The following is a 10,000-nucleotide window of genomic DNA, read 5'->3' as shown; positions in this document are numbered from 1 at the left end:
TCTGTGTAAGAAAAGGCTTCCATCTTGCAACCCTACCCACAGGCCAGACATATGGAGAATATGGGATATTGTTGTCACATATAGTACACAACCAGTACTTGCCAGAAATTCCTACAGCTCCTTCAGTTTTGCTGTAGGTCTCTTGGCAGCCTCCCTGACCTGTTTTCATCTTGTCTTTTCATCAATTTTGGAAGGACGTCCAGTTCTTTGCAACATTACTGTTGTCCCATATTTTCTCCACTTTTTGATGACTGTCTTCACTGTGTTCCATGGTATATCCAATGCTGTGGATATTTTTTGTACCCTTCTCCTGACTGATACCTTTCAACAATGAGATACCTTTGATGCTTTGTAAGCTCTCTGCGAACCATGGCTTTTGCTGTAGCAGGCAACTGAGTAAATGTAAGGAAAATCCTACTAGGACAGCTGAATTTGATGTGGGGTTAATGTCTCTTTAGTTGATGGCAGGTGTGTATCCAAGAAGACTGAATGCTGCAATTAAAGCAAAAGGTGCTTCAACAAAGTATTAGTTTAAGGGTGTGCATACTTATGCAACCATCTTATTGTACATTTTTTATTTCTTATATTTTTCCCCTAACAGATTTGTTTGTTTTTCATTTGAATTGTTCAGGTTATAGGTCACATTAAAGGTGGGAAAAGTTTTGAAATGATTTATTGTGGTCTTATTTTTTTATATCACAAAAAATGGCATTTTAACAGGGGTGTGTAAACTTTTTATATTCACTGTAAACACACACACACACACACACACACACACACACACACACACACACACACACACACACATACATATAGGTACACAAACATGCACAAAGTCAAATGCTAAGGTGCTAACTCTAATGGAAGAATAGATTTATATGAATTGATTGACAATTCATTCACTACCAATCAACTAAAAAAATGGTATTTTTCTGTGGGGTGCACAACCCCACACCCCTGAACTTGAATATAAGGATACATTGCAAACTGCATTTTGTGCGGACAGATAGCCAATACGGTCTGCAAAATATAGAAGCAATCAGTTCCCAAAAGTAAATCTATGTAATTACTGAATGTTACTACAGAAATGACTGCCTTTTCATATACAACCTATCTGTAATTAATGCTGCATTTGCAAAAAACTAATTTCAACATTTGGTAGCAGAGTATTGAATGTAGAGTTGAATTTTGCCAAAAGTGACTTATGTGTCAGTATGTATTCAGGAAAATGTTTTATAAATGGGTAGTTTAGTGAGTCTCCTTCATGACTTGTGGGTAATGAATGCAGCTTATACAATGATGGCATTAAAAAGACTTTAGTCATCAGAAGGAATGATAACTGCATGGGATGGTTTCACAACCACATGTAACAATTTCAATCTTATAGTATCTGTCAGTCATTAATCAGATGAATTTTTGTGAATATACTCTTTGTATGCCTGCAATATACACTTAGCAAAAACTAAAAAAAAAAAAAAAAAATGCAAGAAAGCCTCAAAATGAAAATAAGCTACGGCTTTTATGAAGAAACACAAACCATTGTCATTCCCTAGATTTGAACCTAGATATCCTTAAATGCTAGGGTGAGAAAAATGGAGGGAACACTGCAAATCACAGTAGCACCCTGTACAAGCAGAGAAAGTGTGAATGGAAGCATCCCACCGCCTATAATTCGGAGGCCCCCTTTGGAATTTTCATGCAACATGTGGTGTGGTCAGACAATAAACAGATTCATTGGCTGACATATAACAATGTACAGTATGGCCCTTGTTTTGTTGAATGCAAGTCTGTTCATTTCATTTGGCATGCAGCAGTGCTATGTAGACAGTTTTCAGTGCAAGTCTTACTATCCTATGATGGAACTGGCATAAGCCAGTATGTACAGAAAATTAGTATTAAATTTGCATTAATCTAATGCTAGTAATATAGCTTTGCAAGAAATCCTCTTTTGGTTTCTACAAATGCCTGCTGAATACATATATTCTCCTAGAGTGAATGAGCACTTTAGAGCAATCAGAATACTCTTTTTTTGTGATCATTTGACCATCAAGAGATGTCTTGTGCTTGGGTGCGACAGAGAGAAAACGTTTGTTGTTTTATTTGGTAAGATAAAATCTGTATAGTTATATGTCATCTTTCATGCAGGCTTGCCTTCACCTTTGTCATCTGTAGTATAAAAACTCATTAAATACACTCTCTTTAAGCACTGCATTTTATTTTTGTTTTATTTTATTTTCTAACTGGGGTACAATACTTATCCTACTGGGCGATTTTCAGGCTCAGCCTGAGGATACAATGAAAAAAATACAAAGTACGTAGTAATACAGCAAATTTTAAAAATGAATGAAGCAGCATAGTGAAAGCTGTCTTTACCAATAACAGTGTATATATCAAAATACATTGATTTGAAAGATACCATATTTACTTTATACAGTATAAACATAATTTTTAGAAGATATAAGATGAGGAGGAGGAGAAGGAGACATACCGAGAGGATGGATGTAATTAAGTTTGAGTAGTCTCATATAAAAAAAGACATGAAGCATGTTATTCATGCCGATTCTCAGAAAGATACTCAGGTGAATAATTTTTGTGTGACTATAAAGGTCTGAAAACTATTTTCAGTGAAAAAAAAACATTTTTTGTCTGTTGTGCAGGGGGCTTGTCCCCCTGTATCCCCATTGTGGCATGAGAAAAACATAGTCACTTTTTTTTTTTTTTGCAGGAGGTGCGGGCTCCCTATAACTCCAATGTTTGTGTGTTGGGTGCCTGTATGTGACTCCTGATATGTATATCTCTCCGAGTTGGCATTCCAGATAAAAGCTGCATTTTGAATTCACTGCTTGGCCTGCTCTACAGAATAATTAATGATGGTATCCGTCATTTTTCAAACTACCTTCCCATTGGATAACAATTATCAGACAAAGTATCTCAAACAAAGATAAAAGGTAATTACTAACTTAATAGTGACAATTTGTGGTTTATTACCTTTTCACATATTCTAAATTTCTCATAATAAATAAAGCAAAAATACATATAAGGAACATTATGCCTAGTTTATCTATATTTTTAAGATTTACAGCTTTCTTTTGCTGCAGAATCTCATATTTACAACAAATATGGAATTTAAAATGTGTTATTACAAATGTCTCTGTCCATGTCTTTAACATATCTGTCCTATCACCCCCAATATCGGATGCCATGCATTACATATCTGTCCTGTCACCCGCAATATTGGATGCCATGCATTGCCTATCTGTCCTGTCACCCCAATGTCAGATGCCATGCATTGTACATCTGTCCTGTCACCCCAATATCAGATGCCATGCATTGTATATCTGTCCTGTCACTCCCAGTATTTTACATTTTGCAGCTGCAAGGTTTCCTGTATCCAGCAGGAGGCATGCAGACAGAGATGAACCCCATATCGCCCCCTGCATAAGAGAGATGGCTGAAGGATGCTTCATCCACTTCCTCCCAGCTGACCATTTTGGAGCACAATGTCCTTTCCTGACCATGGGACAGAAGTGGCACAACTGGATGCTTTGCCTCTGGTCTCCTGCACATTTCATTTGTGTAGTATAAAAGTGTCATAAACATGCACATTTTTCATTGGTTTTTAATTTTGCAAGGTGTGCGTGTGTGCGTGTGTGTGTGTGTGTGTGTGTGTGTGTGTGTGTGTGTGTGTGTGTGTGTGTGTGTGTGTGTGTGTGTGCGTGTCTGTGTTTGTGTGTGTGTGTGTGTGTGTGTGTGTGTGTGTGTGTGTGTGTGTGTGTGTGTGTGTGTGTGTGTGTGTGTGTGTGTGTGTGTATGTTTATGTATAAGGGTATTATGAGTGTGCATAGCAGACAGAGATTGAGAGGGACTCACAGTATGCTGCTTCTATGTCAGTTTTCCAGATGATGTTATCCAGGGGCATGGTACTATATGCAGGGACATGAGATTATGCCCGTGGTGTTGAAGCTAAAGCTTCACATTTCTGCTAGTGGTGCCATCAGGATCCCAGATATGTCTTGGCTAATGTAGGACCCAGTTTAAAGAGAAGAAACAGAAGAAATACCCTTGCAGTAGAGCAGGATCAAACATGCTTGGTAAAACTCCTTGGTAAATACATCTTTGAAAAACAGGCTTTTTTTTTAAAAAAAAAATCTAAAAATCTGTTTACAGACACAGTGGAACAGCCACTGTGATGTAACTTAGTAGACAAGTAATAAGAACAGAAATATCCTTGTGTAGCTTATATAATTTTGGGCTTCTTTCCCAAAGAACAATCACACTATTATTGTCTATATTCCCTTTATTTCTTATATCCTGCCAAATGTTCATATTTTTTAATACTTTTGAAGTTATTTTATGTTTGTCATCTAACATGCCAAATTAGTCTTTATTAGATTTATCTCCACTTCAAGGGAACTGAGTGCTGGCTTCTATTATATAATTATCATGTGTGTATGTGATGTTTCAGATACTTACTATCGGATTACTGTGTGTGTGTGTGTCTGCATGTGTCTGTCTGTGTGTGTGTGTGGGTGTGCGTGCGTGCATGTGAGAGTGTGAGCCTGTGTGTGTGCATGCGTGTGTGTGTGTGTGTGTGTGTGTGTGTGTGTGTGTGTGTGTGTGTGTGCGTGTGTGTGTGTGTGTGTGCGTGCATGTCTGCGTGTGTCTGTGTGTCTCTGTGGGTGGATGTGTGTGCGTGCATGTGAGAGTGTGAGCCTGTGTGTGTGTGTGTGTGTGTATGTGTGTGTGCATGTGTGTGGGTGCGCGTGCACACGCTGTGCAGTATGTATCATACACATTTGTTTACATCCTTGTTCCTGTATACTTTCTGACTTCCTGCTCTTTTTTGCTATTATTTTGATATCATTCTGCTTGTTCTTATTACGTCTTTCAGCTTTTCTCTCTGGGATTCTATAGTTTCTGACTTCCAGCACTTTTTTGCTATTATTTCCATATCATTCTGCTTGTTCTTATTACGTCTTTCAGCTTTTCTCTCTGGGATTCCACTAGAAATCTGGAAATAGGATTTTGAAGCTGCATATTCTCAGTCACCAAATGTATTAACTAAATAAATATGAAGGCAAACAAAACTTTTACAGCTGACATAGAAACTGCAGATTAGCCTGCAGTGAGTGGCAGGTACAAGTGTCACAGAAGGGGGGAAATAAGCAGAACTTTGGATTTTCTCTGTGATTAATGTGGAGGAAGTGAAATCTTATTTATTTTGCAATAAAAACTGACAGCTGTGTAGTCAGACAAGGAAAGATGATTATTCACATAAAGAGCTACTATTCTGCAAGTTTGCTTTAAAATGGGACAGCACAGTGTCCAGTTAATAAACCCTGGCTGCATGCTAAACTAGGGAATTACAACAGAAAGTAGTGTTTAGAAAATTACTGTTGTAAAGAAAGACTTCAGTGGAAGGTATTTGTGGCTGCCAAAGTATGATAGAAATATAGGGTTCATGTCATAAATTAGGCACAGATCAAAACTGTAATATCTGTTATTCACATCAAACAATTTATTCTGTGGTTACTGTATGCGTCTCTTGCTTAAAGATGGAATTATCAGATAGGCAGAGGTCTACAAAAGTCCATATCTGGATACTTGCATGTTGTTATATTCATGTCTTGCTACCCTACTTTTGTTTACAATGTGTCATAATACAGTGACAAGCACGTTACAGTGTGTCATAATATAGTGACAAACACGTTACATTGTGTCATAATGCAGTGACAAGCGCGTTATCCTTTTTTCAAGTGACCAGAAAACATCCATCAAAGAGGTCAGTGCCCATAATAGCTCTGTTGTGCATCAATTACCCAATAGTCAGTTGCACTTAATGGTTGCAGTTACTTATTTAGTTCTTGTTAAATGGGTAAATTGGCTTGATCCCAGCATCTATGAATTGGACAAAAGACAAGTATGAACAGAAAAATATATTAAAAATGAATAACAAATCAAATTAATGTATAAGATCAATCAATGTATAACAAGCACAATGGATACTTACAGTAGCTACAGTCTACAAAACTGCAAGATCGACATTAAGATGAACACTAATATTATCCATAATCTGTAAAGTATTTACATCATCCTGAGATGAAAGCAATCCATACATTTTTCTCATTAGAAATCGCATGATTATGACTGTTTTGAGATGGGGTTGGGGATGGAGCTCATTTAAGGATAAAGAATTAAACGTAAAGTCTTTCTCTAGACTGTATAACAGAAATTGGTTTTCCAAGCAGAAATGGTCCATTGCAATGGGATTTAAGCTAGTAAGATAGACAAGACAATGATAATGTTATTTCAGATTGAGAGTAATGAGTTTTAAGAAGCTACTTACTTCATCTCTCTATCTATCTATCTATCTATCTATCTATCTATCTATCTATCTATCTATTTATTTAAAAGTTGTTTGATGTCAGCAAGGATTTTTTGTTTTTTAATATTTAAATGGTAGAAATCTCAACAATAACATGAACTATTATGAAACATTCCCATGCTTGGTTGATGCTGATATCTGCTACATCAATGAAATATGGTTTAAAGACTGAAATGCATATCTTGAATTTGATGGTGTACCTCCTTCTGATGTTACCGATTTAATGGGGCAGGAGGCAGTATCTCAGCATTTGTGAAAGAATGCGTACGAATCGCAATTCACAGCTCAAAGTTTGAACTCTTTTAATACAGTAATTAAAATCAGTGGTGCTGAATATAACATTGTAAGAATATACTGTATGCTGTCTGTCTCCTCTACTGAGCATGAAGATTTCCTAACTAAATTGCAGTGACTAAAAATCAATAAAAAGACCATTCTTATCAATGAAAACAAGTTGTTATAAAGGATTTAATTACCCAGATATTGACTGGGCAAACTACTAAACACAATGTAATATAGCAAATGAGAATGGAATATGCTAACCATCACAATTTGGAAAGACAAGTTGAAAATCCAAACTGGAATGGCAAGATTTTTAGCATCATGTTGCTAAAGCTAGGATCTCTGAGCTTCCCACTCATTGTTGTATGCCATGTTATTAACAACAATCATAATCCCATCATGTTTACCTTAACAGTACAATCAAAACTCATTCATAATTAAATTATCCTTCCTAGACTTTACCAGTGGAATTACTTGCATATGGAAATGGACCAGGATACCACCACAAAGCACTGTAAGATATTAAAGTCGGTATTTATCATCACATGCCAGTAAGACATATATACAGGGAAATTCAGAAACTACAACAACAACAAAAAACTTTGGAAGAATTTTAAATTAATAAGGCATACAAGAGAAAGAGATGTACAAATTAACTTTCAGAAGTTGCCCTAGTCATAAGAAAATCTAGATGAGATGTGGAGGACAGGGTGATTTCAATCAAATTTTTTGAAGGCCAGTAGGTTGTACATTTTGAAAATAAAATAAAAAATTTAGTAAGTTCTGTAAAACCTTTTCTCATTAAAACAGTTATTTAGAGTCAGAAGACTTCAGGTGTTGTATACTAGATTTGGAGTTTTCTGCTAAGTCACCTTTATTGTTGTTGCTGCTGCTAAGTCAAACTCAACTCTTTGTAGCCTCTAGCAGTTTAGTACCTCAGGCCTATCTGTCAAGAGCTGCTTCTTTAAGTTGTTGAACATTCATTTTTGTTACTTCAGACTCGTAATGCCTATCCATCCACCTTAGCCTTTGCCACCCCCTTCTTCTTTTTACTTTCAATGTTTCCCAGCATCAGTGTCTTTTCTTGTAAATTCTATCTATGCAATATGTAACCAAAGTATTTTGAGTCTTAATTTTACCATTAGTCCTCCCAGTGAACAGTCTGGATTTATTACCGTATATATATATATATATATATATATATATATATATATATATATATATATATCTTAATTTTATCTTCTTGCAGTCCATGGAATTCTCAAAATGTTTTCTCCAACACCACAGTTCAAAAACCTCAGTTTTCTAGAGCACACCTATACCTGTAGTCCAACTCTGACAGCCATATGTTACCACTGGTAAAGCTCTAAACTCTTATCCAGATTTGCCATAACTCTTTTTCCAAAGAAAAAAAAGACTCTTAATTTCATGGCTGTAATCACCATCTGCAGAAATCTTTAAGTCCACAAAAATTAAATCTATCACTGTCATCATTTCTTCCCCATCTGTTTCAAAGACCTGATAGGGCTGGACGACATTTTTTAGTTTTTGGATGTTGAGCAACAGGCCAGCTTCTGTATTTTCTATTTTCATGTTCATCAACAAGCTTTTCACCTCTTCCTAATTTTCAGCCATTAGGCATCATTTGCATATATGAGGTTGTTGATATTTCTCCCAGCAATTTTGATTTCTGCATTTGATTTGTTTAATGTAGCATTATATAGTACGATGTACAAAGATAAACAATTATAAATTGTGGTTTTGAAAAAATCATTAATGTGAGAGAAAGAATGAGAGGGCATTTCCTGCATCCACCAAGCAAGTAATCACATGATCTCTTTAACAAACCCACTAATACACCTCTTCAAATGCTCAGTATTTAACATTTACTAAATACACAAGTATATTTTATAATGTAATAGTGTTATCTACCTCATATGAATGTAATCTATTAAATGTATATGTAATTTTTAAAGTATATTATTTAATGTCTGTTCATGCATATTACTCAATGTTTGTTTAAAAATGTTTGAGATATGTCAGAGCTTTTCTCCCTGGGGGCCTCTCCTGAAAACTTTTTTTTTTTTCACTAAACCCAGTTGGACAAACCTGGTAAACAAAAGCAGAATAAAAATAAATTTAATAAAATGAAAGTACTCAAGTATCTGAGGTTGGTTAATAACTAACTCTAACACTAGTGGAAAACTCTATGAGTTCAAAGCTGTCTTCCAAGGCACTGTACAATGCAATTCTCTCAGGAACATAAAAGACATTATTGAGACGGACTTTCAAAAACTGAAGCAAAATTAAGGCCTATTCAAGAAGTAACTAAATGCGGTATACCTATTTTAATAGTAGCAGTAGTGTTTACCTTTTCAATTTCAAGTGGGTGATTTTGTTTTTAACCCAAGATTTCAGTTCATCTGCCTTTCTGTGAGTAATACAAATACTGAAACTGTTTCCTGTGAATGCTTAAAGAGGCCAGGATGCTTTGTTGAAGAAATATTATCTGATTTTTGTGGATCTGTTTGAAGACTTGGACTGTTTAAAAGGAAAAACATCATTAAAATAGACAATCATTTGTCATCTGTGACAACGACAATATTGTTTCATATCCTGTACACAGAAGACGTTCATGTCATGATTCCTATTATAGACTATGTTTATTAGCTGCAGTTTTCTCAGTAAAGATGTCTTAAGGAAGTGACTTTCAAAATATAAAGTATTGCACAGTATAAAATAAAGTATTTACTCACATTTAATTTTAGCTGCATTTGATAAGGACCTGTTTGCCTTAAAAATAAATGTTTAGTAAATAAGTCAATACATTCATTCATAATCAGTAAACCATTACAGCCAGTATAAAAATTACTACAAGTCTGTAGCAGCGTGCTAAGTCAGCGAAACTAATTTATGCAAGTGTCTGTATGTATGTTTGTAAGCAGGTACATGTATGTATATGCTGGATTCTCAGCCACACCATAATGCTGTACTGCTTAATGTATTACTAGACTGAAATATGCTGTATTTCTATGTATGTATAATCATGTATTCTTAGCTTGATGAGCATTTTTTTTACTAAGTTGTGTATGTCTCTAATGTATCTTTGGAGCTTTTCTCCCAGGGCCTCCACTGAAAATGGGCTCTTCTTGGCCCAGTGGACTTCCCCGGTCATCAAACTGAAATAAATAATAAATAAATAATTATACACACACACACACACACACACACACACACACACACACACACACACACACACACACACACACACACACACACACACACACACACACACATTTATATATTACTGGTTGCACATAACCAGTGGCAAGA

General features: G+C 35.7%; 1 protein-coding gene across 2 annotated transcripts in view; it reads right to left on the bottom strand.

Moving 5' to 3' along the window:
- The window catches only part of EGFL8 (EGF like domain multiple 8), a 233,888-nt gene that overhangs the window by 137,213 nt on the left and 86,675 nt on the right, over positions 1-10,000 (bottom strand). Inside the window, exon 2 of one of the 2 annotated variants that reach the window (XM_044083186.1) lies at positions 9,039-9,208. The exons of the other annotated variant lie outside the window; for it this stretch is intronic. The gene's annotated coding sequence lies outside the window, so the exon portion shown is untranslated. The remainder of the gene's footprint in view (positions 1-9,038; positions 9,209-10,000) is intronic. 2 annotated transcript variants of the gene reach the window in all.

This window comes from Protopterus annectens, chromosome 9.part0, assembly GCF_019279795.1.
Source record: "Protopterus annectens isolate FY-2018-M chromosome 9.part0, PAN1.0, whole genome shotgun sequence".
Lineage (NCBI taxonomy): Eukaryota > Metazoa > Chordata > Ceratodontiformes > Protopteridae > Protopterus > Protopterus annectens.
The sequence above is the reverse complement of the archived record's forward strand: the minus strand, read 5'-3'. Positions and strand labels throughout refer to the sequence as shown.